Raw genomic sequence first — 16,947 nt, forward strand, 5'->3', positions numbered from 1 at the left:
ATCTGTACAAGGAGCCGTGCTCTGTGAATCAATGAAGATAATAAATTACAATCACTGTCACTTTCAAAGCCACAAGGCTCAGTCCCAGCCAATGCCACAGATGCAGCTGAACTGTCTTGGTGGGTTAAAGAACCCAGGTGTTACAGGGACTGAGTTCCCTGTAGGTGGGCTCAGGGTGCTGTGGGCAGCTGCTAATTTCTGGGGTTGTAGCACTGAATGAAAAAAAAGTCTCAATCATAAAAAATCCTGCTATCAGGTGAAAAATACACATACTCTCTACACTGGGTAAACATTTTTTTCTGAGCTGAAGACTCAGATAAACATAAACGTTAAAAGGAAACCTCCTTGAATGGTTTTTTTCCTTCCTAATTATGTAAATATGTATTACTCATTCCCTTTTTACTTCCTGGCTGCTGGCAGCTCACACACTTGAGAAGGTATGTTTTATTCAGGAGAACAAAACAGGCAAGGACCTGAGACTTTGGTGAATAGTAAATTGATTTTGACTTGGCCTTTTAGCTCATTATGAATCTTTAAAATGGTGAAATGTGCTCCTTTTTCTTCTCTGCTGAACTCCCCAGGCATATGCTAAGATGATGGGGTTGGAGCTGGGGGTTTAATATCCAGAAGGGAAACTTAGGTTTGAAAGGAATCTTGAGCTTGGATTCAAAGGATATAGATGTTGTGCTTCTATCCACCATTAATTCCATCCATCCACCCATCCATGTTTGTTTGTTTGTTTTTGTAATGGTTAAGATCATAGGCTCTGCAGCCAGCCAGCCAGCCAGCCAAAATTCAAAACCACCTCTGCCATTGAAAATCAGTGTAATATTAAGCAGCTAGGTCCTTTGAAGACTCAGTGTCCTCATCTGTAAAATTAATATCTACCTCTCAGGTTGAAAGCAATGAATTTGATAGTACGTACAGAACCTAAACTTTGTGTGGTGTTTAGCATCAATAAACTTTCAATAAATGGTAGCTCTGACTCGATCCATATTTAATAAGCCCTGTGCCACACACTGGACTGAATGTGATATGAATCTGATACAAAGCTATTACTCAAGAGCTTTATAATTTTATATGGGAGATAAGATGTGTATGCATGTGACTTTAGAGTAAGGTTGGTAATGATGAGATTAATAAGAAATGATCAGATGTAGAGCTATGTTAGTTCAGAATACAGTGGGGCCTTGCCTTACGAGTTTAATTTGTTCCGTGATGGAGCTCGTAACTCAAATTATTCGTATGTCAAATCAAAAGTGAACGAGTGAGACACGTGATGCTGGGCTGATGTTGTGGCGTTCACTGTGATGTTCGCTGTGCCAACTAGCGGTGGGGTATCTGAAGCTGGCTCGTAACCCAAATTTTAGCTCGCAACTCAAAGCAAAAAATCAGCCGAGAGAGGGCTCGTATCTCGAAAAACTTGTTAGTCGGGACACTCGTAAGTCAAGGCCCCACTGTAGGTCAATCTACTTCCAGCTGTGGGGAAAGGAGGAGGCTCTGGGGAAAGGATGCTACTAGAGCTGGATTTAGTGGATATGTAGGGTTTATAATGGAAGAGATTATCAGGGGAAGGATTCTAGCATGTATTATCTACCTACTATAGATCTGCTACTCTAGTGGGACTTCATGTACATTATTTGATTTAATCCTCACTGCAGTTTATGTCATGATTGAGTGTCCTATAGTGATTGATAAATTTACACCATCGTGGTGTGGCTTAGAGAGATAGAATGACATACCTAAGTTTACACAAACAAGTTTAAAATGGAGTTACCTTCCTAGGTGATACAAGGATGTAAGAGCATCCACCTGGAAAGATATCTGTGATGATTAAATAAAGTAACACATCAGAACTTCTAGCACAATATAAGCACCCAAATAATAACTAGAATATTGCTTTGAGAATAAAGAGGATAATGATGATTTTGAAGCTAATGATGACGTGGTGAAGTTACAAATCCATTTCAGTTTTGTCTGACTTTGAACACTTTATTCTTTCAATGGGCTTTGAAAGTGGAGAAAACTCTGAAGCAATTGGTTGAAGAGATGCTTGCATAAATTGGTGGAGGGAATACTTCTTATTATAGGGGATGCCTAGACAAAAATGTCAGCAATAGGAAATGTCTCAGAGATCATGCAATTTTATCATTTCAGATAGAAATTTGAGGTTCAGAGTGGCTAAGTCACTTACCTAAGGTGACACAGCTAGGTAGAAGAGATCTTGGTTCAGATGATAGCCTTGAGTTCTAAACCTACAGGTAAACCTCTCCTAAATTATAGATTATCAAGGTTTTTCTTAAGTTTAGCTCAACCTTCCATCTCCTCTCCCCACTAATTATTTTGCTAACACAGTATTGTCCAACTGAAAGAGTACAATCTACAACTGTGAGCCACACAGGTTATTTAAAATTGTTCAGTAGCCGTATTTTTTAAAAATAAAAAGTAATAGGTAAATTTTATTTTAGCAATGTATTTTATGTAATCCAATATATCTAAAATATTACCAATATATCAATATAAATTATTGAGATGAATTAGATATTTTATATTTCTTTTTGATGCTGATCTTCAAAATCTAGTATGTATTTTATAATTACACTGCATCTCAACTTGCACTAGCCACATTTCAAATGCTCAATAGCCACATGTGGCTACTGAACTGCACAGAACACTCCACCTCATCCTTAGACACTCAGTGACCCTCATTATAAGGCTTGCAATCAATGAACACTTCTGATCTTTAAAAAGAGTTTCTTCTTATTGACTTATAATCTGATCCCTATAACATATTCACATTTTGCCAGTTCTACCTCTGGCAGCCATATGCACAATGTTTGTTTCTCTTCCATAGTCCAGCACTTCAGAGGGTGCTCATGTCGTGAGTGAAATGTCATATTTCAACACCCATGGTTCCTTCAATCACTTCTTAAGGACAGGGTTTTAAACCCCTTCCTCATTCTATACTCTGTTCTGAATGTGCTTTGTTTGTTTTTTTGTCTCCTGGGCACAAATGAGCCTAGTGTTCCAGTGGAGGCCTGGCCAATACAGACAGGTCTACCGTCTTCTGCAATTTAAACATTCCATTACTTCTAACACACATTTTCAAAGAATTAACTTTTCTGTTTGTCAACCTCATCATGTTGTTTAGATGGCATGTAGTGCCTCTTAAGTGTCTCTAAGCATATTCATATGGGTAATATCTAAGCTCTGTATCTTCTACCTTGTATTTATGCCAGTGGTGTTTGGACTCCAGGGTAGGACTTTACTTTTACTTGTTTCATTTTTTGTAGCTAAATCCAGCTTGCAATTCTGACCTATTAAGATATGAGGATGTTGCTTCTATCATCTTATGAATTCTCTGTTTTTTTCTACTTGGCATTCTAAGCATGATAAGCATAACTTCAATACCACCATGAACGAAATAATTAATATGCAGTTTGGGGCAGGAGCTGGTCCAAGAAGTTTCTCTTGTGATTCATATTTTCATATCTTTTCAACTCACCCTTTTCTTTTCTTGGTTCCCTGTCTACTCCTTAATGAGCAACAGAGTTAAAGACCAGAAGAGTTGAGTTAGAACTCTGCATCAGAAGCCACTTGAATAATCCTATTGGTCAGTCCTTAACCATTGAAAATCCTGACCTCATAGCTTCTGTGTCTTCTTCCATCCCTTAGGTTTTACCTTCCCTCCAGCTCAGCATCACATTGCATTATCTGCTCTTCTTCCATCTCTTCTTCTTCCATTTCAGATACTTTAAGTATCAAAGACCAGTTTTCCAACATAAATCTTCCATTCTTCTAGATCACTGACTCCCTCTTCAAATTTACTGAGATCATTGTGTGTGAGCCTCTCTCTTTATAAAAAATTGTTTAAGTTTTAAGACATTATAAAAGTAGAAAATAGCAAAATAATCCTGTGTATGTGTCACATGTGCTCAGACCCAGTCTTGCTTCATCTTACCTCTACTCATTCTCTCCTCTATTATTTTGAAGCAAAGTATAGGTACCATATCATTCTATACTTAAGTATTTTTGAATGTATTTATAAGTAACTAGAGGCCCGGTGCACAAATTCATACACCAGTGGGGTCCCTCGGCCTGGCCTGTGGAATTGGGCCAAAACTGGCTCTCCGACATCCCACAAGGGGTTCCAGATTGCAAGAGGGTGCAGGCCAGGCCAAGGGACCACACTGGTGCATGATTGGGGCCGGGGAGGGATGCGGGGGGTTGGCCAGCCAGAGAAGGACCACAGGACGGCTTCAGGGCATGTCCAGCCATCTCGCTCAGTCCCAATCAGCCGGACCCCAGCAGCAAGCTAGCCTATTGGTCGGAGTTTCTGCCCCCTGGTGGTCAGTACATGTTATAGCGACTGGTCAACCGGTTGACTGTCTGCCCCCTGGTGGTCAGTGCATGTCATAGTGAGCGGTTGACATATCATTATCATATCATAGTGACCTTAGCATATCATTAGCTTTGATTGGTTGAATGGATGACTGGGCACTTAGTATATTAGGCTTTTATTATATAGGATAAGGATTTTTTAGAAACACAACTACAACACCACATCTAAAAGTTCCATGATAATTTCACATATCATCATACATCCTGAACCACTTTTCTAATGTCCAGTCAAACTTCTGAGAATATGATATGCTATGGAAGGTATCCCTTTGATCATAGACGAAAATAAGAGGCTTTCCACTAGTTAGTTAGAACAACATAATTCAAAAAGCCTCTATAGCTGTTTTAAACTGTATTGTTTTGGCCATTTCTCCATGCAGCTTGAAAGCAGAAGGCAAGGGGGAGTGGCAGGGGAAGGATATTTAACAGTTTCATTTGTTCCTTTGGGAACACCCAGTATGTTCTATTAGTGAAGTGTGTTATAGCCCTGGAAATACTCAAGCTCTCCTTGGACCAACTCCTAGAAAATGTACGTGTGAACTGATAGGTTTTTGTGAAATTTTTATTTTTCCCAGCAGGAACAGAAATGTGTAGTTACTTAACAAGAAGAGCAGTTTTCCTCAGGCTGTCCAACAGCTGAATTAGAGGATCCAGGAAGAAAAAAGTGAGTGGCAAAGATCCATTTGGGTTTAGGTAATTTTATCCTTTGTGACCATTGAGTTGAGTGCAATCACAGACCCATCCTTCCTTCCTTCCTTTCTTCCTTCCTCCCTCCCTCCCTTCCTTCCTTCCTTCCTTCCTTCCTTCCTTCCTTCCTTCCTTCCTTCCTTCCTTCCCCACCTCTTTTATTTATTTATTTTTAATTTCTCATAGGATGTTCCTCTAGTGTTCCCCTGGCAGGCAACCATGTGAACTGAATTTAGCTCCTCAATCCAACTTTTCTACCATGGCCATTAGGACCCAGCATCACTTAACTGAAGTCACTTTTGCCAGGAGCGATATGAGTCAAGTTGCCTACAAACTTGTGACAATTTTATAAGGCACAGAGTTCATAATTTACTAATGCCAACTGGAAAGGAAGGAAGACTACTTACAGGGGCATTGGTCCATAGAGAGATATGAGGCGTACTTTTCAACATGCTCATCTTCCCCATCCTATATAACCCCAGTTAGAATTAATCTCTTTTTATCCATTCTGCCATTATATGTGGCTCTTTGATTATAATAATTTTAGTATTCTGCTTTTAATTACACTTACTTTTATGAATATCTGTCTCTTTTACTCATGTGTCTATAAAACAGGGACTCTATCTTAGGCATCCACACATCTGTGCCCTGCACATAATAAATATTAACAGACATTTATTGAAATAAAGTTCTAAAATGCATATTTGATGATATACAAGAGGTAAAATTATCCAAAATATAGATATGCAAGAGATAAAATTATCCAAAATATAGTGCACAAATCCAAAATATAGATGCTTTAAGAATTCAATTCAGTTATCATGTTAGCATCTACTATTTAAAATGAAAAAGAGTGCAATTCATTGGGAGCTTACCATGGTCCAATACTGTGTTAATAACTTGGCATATCATCTTATTTAATCTTCACAGTAAATCAGTGAGCTAGGAACCACTGTTTTCTTCTTCACTTTACAGATGAGGAAATTGAAGTAAGGCAGGTTAAGCACCTGTCAGCTCAAGTTGCAGATGTGGTACTCGGCAACTCACCTGTCCAAATATAGAGACAATGCCAGAGTCCCGTACCATTGTCCTATGATACCTTTCTAAGTTTTAGGCAAGAGATAACTTATAGGTATAAATTCTGTCTGTGCCAGTCTCACAGAATGTAATTTATATACACTTGTCCACTTTCCCATTACTTGCCTATGGCAGTCATCATAGCTCAGTACCTAAATGGTAAGAACATGTTTGAATTTAAAAGCTGGAAGGTATCTCAGGAAGGATTGAATCTGAATTCCTTTCCTCATAGAGATGTAAGGCCAGCGAAGCCATTTCCCTCAGATTGAAGCCCAGACTCTTAAGGGTCTGCAACCCTCACCGCCCCTCCTCCTCTCTTCTCTGCTCGCTCCATGCTGGCTTCACTGGCCTCCTGTGTTTCTCAGATACATCTCAGGGTCTCAGTCTAGGTGTTCTCTTGACCTTGATGCTCTTCACCCAAATACCCACTGGAAGGGCCTCACATATCTTTCAAGTCTTTTGCTCAAAGCTCACTTCCTCCATGAGCTTATTTAATGATGTAACCTGCCCCACCCCTGCCTCAGAACTGTATTTACCCCTTACCCTGCTCAACTTTTTGTTTCATAGAACTCATTATTCCTTAACATGCTATGTAATCTACTTTGTTATGTTACTAGAACCTAGGTCAGTGATGGCGAACCTTTTGAGCTCGGCGTGTCAGCATTTTGAAAAACCCCAACTTAACTCTGGTGCCATGTCACATATAGAAATTTTTTGATATTTGCAACCATAGTAAAACAAAGACTTATATTTTTGATATTTATTTTATATATTTAAATGCCATTTAACAAAGAAAAATCAACCAAAAAAATGAGTTCGCGTGTCACCTCTGACACACGTGTCATAGGCTCACCATCACTGACCTAGGTAAATCCCCAATCTAGTGTTCTTTCCACTCTGCCATTCAAGGATTGGGGTGAGAGAGGTGACCTGGCACAGCACCATCCGAGATAAAGCCAGAGACTGAACCATAGAGAAGAATTGCCACTTAATTCTTCTTCTAGACTTTGGAGAGAACTTTGGAAACTTTATGTATCAGTGAAGAGAGAATAGAGATTCCAGGAAAAAGAAAAAGCTGTTTGTTGACAACCTACCATCAGCAAAGGCTGTACAATGCCTTTCATATACTTCATTGCTTTTAATCTTTACAAAATATTATTTCAATTCTACAGATGAGAAAACTGAGGCTCAGAGAGTTAAGTAACTCTTCTCTGGCCACAATGCTAATATCTAGATTCAAATATGAGAAAGTCTATTAAGACTCTTCAAGTGCTACTACTTTAATGTATTAGAGATAGAATAGTTTTTTAAAAGTGTTTACTAATTAAGACAGAGAGATAAATATTTATAGCAGATGTATAAGCCAAGACAGGTATTTTTATATCCATTTAATGTGTAATGAATTATTGAGTTCCTGCTGTATTCAAAAGGCTGTACTAGGAAGTTATGTGTAAGCTATCAATTAAATACTTATTAGTCCCTAATGTATACAAGTCGTTGGGCTCGAAATTGAGAATGCTGATATTGAAACACATGGTGCCTATTTCCAAATAGTTCACAGTCAGGATCAGCTTCTCAATGGCAAAAAAGGTGAGGCAAAACATAATTGAAGGTCACAATAGATAATCAATTTATGCAACACATACTTATTGAGCACTTACCATGCTCCAGGCACTTTGGTAGGCACTGGGGACAAAATGAATGTGCTGCTCATGGTATCTCCCCAGGGGTTTGGATTAGGATCTTATAAACCACTTCCAGCTTTAAAAATATAAGATTTTTTTAAAAAGTGCATTATGTCTGTAGCCATTATATTGTGCGTAGAACAACAAATTTGAAGAAATGTTGTTTCATCTTCAAAAACTGTTTTTCTATTCAGCCAAGAAGTCATTATTGACAAAAGAGTGAAGTTCTGACATATGTCTTGCTTATTTCACTTTCATCTTAAATAAAAATTAGCATAAGGAAAATATCAACTAACATTCAGTTCAGAACTATACTTGTTTGTCAGTTACAACCACCGTTTGGTTACAGGTACAAGAGTATCTGTGAGAATTCTGTGAGAATTCATTGGTTATATGGAATTTCCAATAAAGGATATTGTATATTTTATTAGTTTCAAATTGTGTGCTGCACATTCTTTTAAAAAATATATATTTTTATTGATTTCTGAGAGGAAGGGAGAGGGAGAGAGAGGTAGAAACATCAATGATGAGAGAGAATCATTGATCAGCTGCCTGCTGCATGCCCCTTACTTGACATCAAGCCCACAACCTAATCATGTGCTCTTGATCTGAATTGAACCCGGGTCCCTTCAGTCCATAGGCCTACACTCTATCCAGTGAGTCAAACTAGCTAGGGCTATATATCCTATCTAATAAAAGAGTAATATGCAAATTAACCAACACTTCGCGATAAAGATGGCAGCGCCCACAGTCAATAAGGAGGGAATATGCAAATTGATGCAACAAAGATGGTGGCGCTGTCTAGAGCCATGGAGTCAGCCAGAGCAGGCAGGAGGCTTGGCTTCCTTGTTCGCCCCAACCAGCTCCATGGCCGCTGCCCAGACAAAGCCATAGTGGCAGGGCCAAGGCAGAGGTAGTTAGGGGCGATTAGGCTTGGAGGGGAGGGCAGTTGGGGGTGATCAGGCTGGTGGTGGGGGAAGTTGGGGGTGAGCAGGCCAGTGGGGGGTGGGCAGATGGGGGCAAGCAGGCTGGCGGGGGGCAGTTGGGGGTGAGCAGGCCAGAGGGAGGGGCAGTTTGGGGCAAGCATGCTGGTGGGGGGGCAGTTGGGAGTGAGCAGGCCAGTGGGGGGGTGGGAAGTTGGGACCAAGCAGGCTGGCTGGGGGGGGAAGAGTAGGGGGGAGCAAGCCAGCATGGGAAGGCAGTAGGCAGCATGCAAGCTGGCAAGGGGGGCAGTTGGGGGCGATCAGGCCAGCGGGGGGGGGGGGGGGGCGGGAAGTTGGGGGTGAGAAGGCTGGTGGGGGGACAGTTCAGGATGAACAGACTGGCAGGCAGAGTGGTTAGGGGCGATCAGGCAGGCAGGCAGGTGAGCAGTTAGGAGCCAGTGGTCCCAGATTGTGAGAAGGATGTCCGACTGCCGGTTTAGGCCTGATCCTGGGATTGGGCCTAAACCGGCATTGGACATCCCCCAAGGGGTCCCAGATTAGAGAGGGCGCAAGTCGGGCTGAGGGATACTCCCCTCCCCCATGCACAACTTTTGTGTACTGGACCACTAGTTTTAAATTATATATATATATATATATATATATATATATATATATATATATATATATATACGCATTTTCTTCTGGTTAAACGTTTACCAGCACACCACTGCTTACCAGCCCTTTGCCTGGTACCACTTCCTCAAGTCAGTGTCGCAATCTCCACTGAATACCTTACCCTATGTGCTGTAGCTCCCTGCAGGTGCCAGTGTGCTAAACCAAGCCAAGCCTCAGACAGAGGTGGTCTCTATTCTCTTTAATGACATGGGTACAAAGGCAATATTCCCTTGTGCTTCAATTGCTTAGAGTTTTAGTGAACACGCTTCTTTCAGGTTTGACTCACAGAACCCCCCTTTCTCTCACTGTGTGTCCATGTGGTCTGGGAGAGAAAAGGAAGTTGGAAGAAAATGCTCGTTGTGTTCAGATTTGCTCATCCTCTTTACTGGTCAGTCTTTGCTATATGTTGTCTATCTGAAATTTTCTCTCAGGAGACTTCTCAGTACTTCATATAAAGCTATCCTGGTGATTTTAAATTACTAGTTGTCCAAACCTTCTTTGAACCCAGTCATGTCCCAATGATACTATCATTTTTCCAGGGGAAGTGACCTCACCTTTCCAACTCCAGCACCTCCACATGGCACAGTAGGCACTGAATAAATTATTGTCTAATAATGATGCCATGCACCAGTAAAGGGAACACACCAGATGCAATAGTTTTCAATCAAGGAATTTCCATTAGTCCATATGAGAGACACGCTTTCCTACCACCAGGAAGATCTTTGGTCTGGGCCACATTTCATGCATGAAGGCTGTAAATGAGTTGGTGGTTTAATGGGTCCTGTCCTGATTACAGGGCACGGGGGCAGGAGCCATGTGAGTCTTCCTGTGTGCTGTCTCCTAGGTGATCTATGCACCCCGAGTCCCATTTGAAAGCCTTCTTGCTTCATTTTTTTAGGCTTCTGAGCCTTTTGCCTGGAAACAGTGATGTTCCTTTGTTCTGATATTTAAAATCTGCCTGCCCTTCCTGTGAGCATAGGCCCTCCTGCTTTGGCCGGGTTTTCATGACATCTTTTGTAATATCTTTCAAGGTCTTGGTGTCAGTGGAGGCACTGTCATATCCCTTTCATTATCATGAGTCACAGGTTGACCCAGGATGTCCCAGATCGGGAAGCAAACATCTTAGAAGCTGTTCAGGTCATTGCTATTTCAAGTGATAACAAGGGCTGAGAAGATCACTGAAGATGCAGGTGCTGTGGGTATAATACTCCCAAAAGTGAGATAGTCTTTCCAACCTCAGAAAAGCACAGATGGTTCCTCCCATTGAATATAAGTGAAGTCCTGATTCATTTTTTCTTGGCTTTCATAGCAGTCAGCATTTTAACCTTGATTTTCTTATAAATAAATATTTAACTCCTACTCTGGGCCAGCCAGTATACTAGAATCTTTCAATAAAATGGTAAACAAAATAGGCATGAACCTTGCCCTCTCAGGATTTATAATCCAACAAGGAAAATGGATTAAAGTAAGATGAATACAATAAAATGAAAAACAGTAGAGCAATTTCAGAGAGCAGAAACCCAGCTAAGTCCTAGGGCTTAGAGAAGCCTTCTCTGTGGCTATAACATTACTCTGATATCCTGTGAGTAGAATTCAGCTGCAGTAATTATATTGTAAATACTTATATAGCCATTTCTATGTTGGACATTGATACTGGCCTTGCTATATGCTAATTTAATCCTCAACCACAGGAGTTAAGTACAATTATGATAAAATGGGTTCAGATAACTCGCTAAAGGTGATATCAGAACCAGGTTTCAACACAGCAGTTAGGTTCTTAATCCTTACTCTTAGTGACTGTCTTAAACGTTACTTTCTGGTGTATAAGATGCACCCAATTGTTATTCATTGAAGGAAGGAAGGAAGGAAGGAAGGAAGGAAGGAAGGAAGGAAGGAAGGAAGGAAGGAAGGGAGGAAGGAAGGGAGGGAGGGAGGGAGGGAGGGAGGGAGGGAGGGAGGGAGGGAGGGAGGGAGGGAGGGAGGAAGAGGAAGAAGAAGAAGAAGAAGAAGAAGAAGAAGAAGAAGAAGAAGAAGAAGAAGAAGAAGAAGAAGAAGAAGAAGAGAAGAAGAAGAAGAGAAGAAGAAGAAAAAGAGAGAGAGAGAGAGAGAGAGAGAGAGAGAGAGAGAGAGAGAGAGAAGTTTCTAAGCAGAGAAATCAGCAAGTGCAAATGTCCTGTGGCCACAGAGAAGAGGGTGTGTTATGTCATATGTTCAATGTGACTACAGTGTGGAGAGGAGGCACAACAAGGTGACCTCTGAGGCTGGAAAGGCTGCACCACCCAGTGACCCATGTGAAGGACAAGTTCTGCATATTGCTCAATTTTAGATAGAAGAGGGACCTGATGAGATATATCCTGCTTTCAAAATTCACTTGGTCTGCAGTTTGGAGAATAAATTGCAATGCAAAAAGGACGTGGGAAGAACAGTTAGGAAGCTGCTTCAATAATTCAGGTGACAGATGAAAGATCACAGTGGTGACAGTGGAGGAGGAGAGAAATGGAAAGGTTCAAGCTATATTTAGAAGGTAAAATCAACACAAGCCTCCCCTCCAGTCAGATGTGTTCATGTCTACTCCTGCTTCTGTACCTTTGCTCACATTGTTTCTGGCACTTGAAAATTCCTCCTACTTTAATCTGAACCCCTTCTTTTGTGCTGACCCCAGCCTAGGGCTGTTATAGTACTTGCTTCAGTCCTGTCTACCTGAAGCTGATCTTTGTGTTTCCAGTACCTGAACTTATCTTGTCTCCCTATTTAGATGGGTTTCTAAAGTGCCAAGCCAGCTACCACACCCTATGTTATTGGGCAGCTCATCTGCTCTCGCTCTATGGTTACCAGATATGAGGTGGTGTGGGCAGGAAATTCCTATATGGCACAGACCATGGGACTAAGCGTCAGAAGTGCTCTCTGCACTAGCTGAAAACCCAAATAACAAGTCATTTTTGTTTTCTTATCTGAAAAATGGGTACAATGTTCTCTACATTAACAACTTCCAAGGATTCAAGGTTTTTTTTAGGATATAATCAGATAATGACTGTGAAAACACTTTTTCACTTAAGAGTGCTTTATAACTTTACGAACTTATGAATCTTGTAATTATATAAGTCAATCACATGGATTGCCGTAGAGAAACCCAATTTGAATGTGCTTAAAGACAATGCAGGTAGCTAATGAGATAAAAGGAATCAGGACAACTCTGTAGCCTCAGGAACTAGAACCAAAGACTCCAATGCCATCAACATCCCCTCTCATATACCTCTCTCTCTCTCTCTCTCTCTCTCTCTCTCTCTCTCTCTCTCTCTCCCTCCCTCCCTCCCTCCCTCCCTCCCTCCCTCCCTCCCTCCCACCCTCCAACCTAGCTCTATGTATATAACCCTTAGCCTCTCCTCTTTCTTCTGTACCTACAGATGGACCTTCTCCACCTGGCAAGGCATAGCCCAGGAAACACTGGGCTAATATTTCCTTTCAGAAAGGTGAGAGGAGAGGAAAAAGGATCATTTCTGTCAGTTTCACTTGGATAATTCCCAAAATATTGGTCTGGCTTGTGTCATGAACCCATCTTAGATCAAGCACTGTGACCAGAGAATGAGGGTCTTATAACTGGAATAGTCCCTTCAGCAGTCCAAACCAATAACTTTATGGTTGGAATCCCCCAAAATGGGTTTCTTTTTGACAGAAAAAGATTGAGAGTAATGCCAGACATACAAAACAACTTATGCCACTACAGTTGAAAATGAGAAATGCTGTGGCATTGACTTGAATAGGAAAAGAGAGTTGGTATGATAGGAAGGAAGCAAGAAGCTGTGTTAAACATAGCAGTATATTGCAAAAATTAAGACACCTTGCACATATGATATGCTGAGAATAAATGAGCAGAGATGACCTAAAAATTTCATCCAAAGACACCTGAATTGATAGCAATTCACAACAAAATATGAAATTTTGTTGAAGGGAATCAAGACAGATTGAATCTTGTAAGATGGTGAGGGTAGTAGCATGTTAGGAAATGACAAAAAGCACAAATATATCAACACATGCAAGGTGCAAGACTATTAACGTCCTTCCCCTGATGGAGATGGATTCTAATTACAAACAGAAGTCAGTTGATTGTGTGCAGATTTTATTTATGATCAAATCTGATTAGACAAATGATGACAAATGAAAAATGGGTGTAAATTGCCCAGTGATGAGCTCTTTGTTGCTAGGTAACAAACTAACATGATTCCCAGTAGAACTAAAGAAAAGGGAGGTATTAGGGGAATGGAATATTTCCCAGATCTGACTATTCTTTTTTTTTATATAAGGGACTATACCATTGCTAAGCTTTTTTGATTTCCACTTAGGTTCTTAACATCTTATTTACTAGTAAAGCAAAGTATCAGCTTAGTTTCAGTTCTATGATGCAAACTTTCTCCCAAAAGCTTAGATCCAGTGAACTGGAGATGAGCAGACTTAGAAAAAACATAATAACTGTCTACAAATATGTTAATTCAATTAATCAAATGTTCACTTACATTTTCCTAAGTGGAAGAAATAGTTCCAGAGTGCAAAAGAAAATTTGCCTAACAGTACCTGTTCTTGTGATATATGGGATCTGGGGCATGTAAATATCCAAAGACAAGACAGTGCAGAGATATGGGCCATCTAATATAGACCCATCAGAGGCTGGATATCAGAGAAATGATTAAAGGGAATACAGATGTTCAAGTCTCAGAAGAAAAGGCTTTACAAGGAGTGTAGATCCCAGACTGCTCTCAAATATTCAGGAATCTTTTGTAAATGATGAAGGAACTTTGTTCTGTGTGGCTGTATGGGAAGCACCACTATCAATGAGTGAAAGCTCGGGGGCAGGGTATCTCAGTTCAAGGGGAAGGACTTGCAACCAGGGATGTCTGAAAGTAGAGTAAGCTCTCTTGTGAATTTAGGTGTCCGACTCAGTAGTTACTACCTGTCAACAAGGACCAACTTCACTGAATGAGTCAATTTCATTGTGTGGTGAGTCATGAGGAAATGTCTTGTAGTTTCCATTTCCACAGTGTATCTTGCAGAATGCTAGCATTGCAAGATGCCCTGTGACAAAAGGAAGAGAGCCTTGTTATTTAAAAAAAAAAGTTCTTCATGTCTTGCAGAGATAGGGCTCTGTGGAAGGTATTTTGGGAAAAACTGCTTTCTTATATGGGAGGGTAGAGTAATAACTGAGAGCTCCAAGGTGAGTATGCCTTCTTTCTTCTCAGACAACAGTAATGACATTCTCTTTCCTTGGCTCCGCTTCCTTCTAACAAGGTTGTTAAGCATCTTTATTCAGGAGGCGGATATTAAGGATGTGGGACTAGGGAGCTATGAAAGAAAGGACCTGAACTCTGCAAGACATCATATTTTAAGAAAAAGCAAGCAACAAGGCTAAAACAAATGAAGATTTAGATTGGTGTCCTCCTACCAATGGCACAACACTTCCCAGGTGGCCTAAGCATCCTCCAGGAGCCTCAATTTGACTGAGTGACTCCCAGATTTCTATATGCATCCCGATTTCTTACCTAGCTATTCAACTGACTACTGGGCAACTCCATCTGAAACTTAACATGTGTGATGTACATTACTTTTACTATCCTAAGCTTTCTCCTCCCCTGGTCATCGCCATTCAAAAATGGTAACATCATCATCTCTCACCAGAACAGATATTGTAGGCTCCCAGTTGGCATCCTTATTTCCACCCTTACTTCTTCAATCCATTCTCCACACAGCAGCCAAAATAATTTTTTTACAATATAAATTAACCTTGCCAATCCGGTGGTTAATAGACTTCAGTGCTTTCCCATTGCTCCTTGTATTAGTCAATATTGCCACTGTTATGTTTCATAACAAATCACCTCACTGTTTAGTGACTTAGAACAACAGCCATCTCTTCTCATTTACATTATCTGTGAGTTGGATGGTTAACTCAGTTGAACTGAGCTGAGCCTGGCTCCAGGCTGCTGGTTTGGTCCAGATATGCTTCACATGTCTCTCATTCTTTTGGGGGCCAGAAGGCTAGACTAAGTATATCCTTCTAGCGGCAATGGCAGAAGCTCAAGAGCAATCCTAAATGCACAAGCACATTTAAATCTCCTGCTTATGTCATGTCTGTCAACAGTCCATTGACCAAAGCAAGCCACATGGTCAAAACCAAATTGAAGGAGTGAGGAAGATAAGGCTGTCATCCACCATAAGGCTATCTCAGGAGTGTTGATTTACGATACTTCTATATGGAGCAAAGGATTATGAGCAATAATTCCATCCATAATGCACTTTGAATAACATTCAAACTCCTTACTGTGGTCTTAAGATTCTAGGTGATTTGGCTCTTGACTGTTTATCCAAAGTCATCCAGTGCTACTCTCTGCCTCTTCCACTGCATTGCAGACATATAGATCGTTCTTTTCATCAAATATGCAAACTCACTCCTGTCTTAGGACCTTGAATAAACTTTACCCTGTGCATAGAATGCTCTTCCCTAGTCTAGGTCTCCTAAGGCTGGTTCCCGCTGTCTTTCTACTTAAACACTGCTTCCACAGAAAGGTCTGTCCTTCAATTTAGGAAGTCTCTCTTGCTCTGTCTGTTCCTTATTGCTGCTGCTTGTTTTACTTTTCATAAAGCGTTACTCTCTCCCCAATACATTGCTGTGTATGCCTTTGTTGGTTGAATACTTATCTGTTTTCTGCACCAGAAAATAAGTTTCATAAGATAAGGTGCCTTGTTATCCGTGTTCAGATTTGCATCTTCTGCTTCTAGCACTGTGATTGGCATCTAGTTTTTGAATGGCTAAGAAAACATAAACACAGAAATTCTCCTTGGGAAATATCTCCCTAACAGAATAAATAAGTGCTCAATATGGTGACATATTCTGTCTCCCTCCTTTTCTTTCTGTTTATTTAAACAAATAGTGCACTTTCATTGTCAGAAAATGAATGAGAAAATATAAGTATGCAAATCAACATTAAATCATCAGAAATCACCACTAAGACAGAGTTAGTGTATATCCTTCCAAGCTTTTTTCCTGTACAAATTATATGCAATTGCAATTATTTTTATAGGCCCCCATACTGCTTTTACCTTGTATTTGTCATCTTTTCATGTCAACAATCAAGGATTTACATCATCTTTTATTGGCTACATATTATTTCTCGCACAGCTGGGCATAAATATCCCTGTGTTTGAAGCTTTGCCTACATGTCTCATTAGTTCTTTATGATAAATTATAGAGGTAGGCTTGCTGGGTCAAAGGACATTTACACTTTTTCAAGGTTTTTGAAACGCATCGCCTGATGACTGAGTTGTATCAATTTGGACTCCTACCAGCACTATAGCAGGATGCTATGGCTAGACTGTTTATTATCTATGGTTACTTCAACTCTAATTTAATAAAAAATGAGGTTAGCATTTCGGTGTCCCTGACATTTGATGTGCCCTGAAGGTCTTCAGAGCCTTGAGCTGCATTGAGAGAAGTGTTGCTCCAGTCAAAGTTT

The sequence above is a fragment of the Myotis myotis genome, unplaced genomic scaffold (assembly GCF_014108235.1).
Source record: "Myotis myotis isolate mMyoMyo1 unplaced genomic scaffold, mMyoMyo1.p scaffold_m19_p_6, whole genome shotgun sequence".
NCBI lineage: Eukaryota > Metazoa > Chordata > Mammalia > Chiroptera > Vespertilionidae > Myotis > Myotis myotis.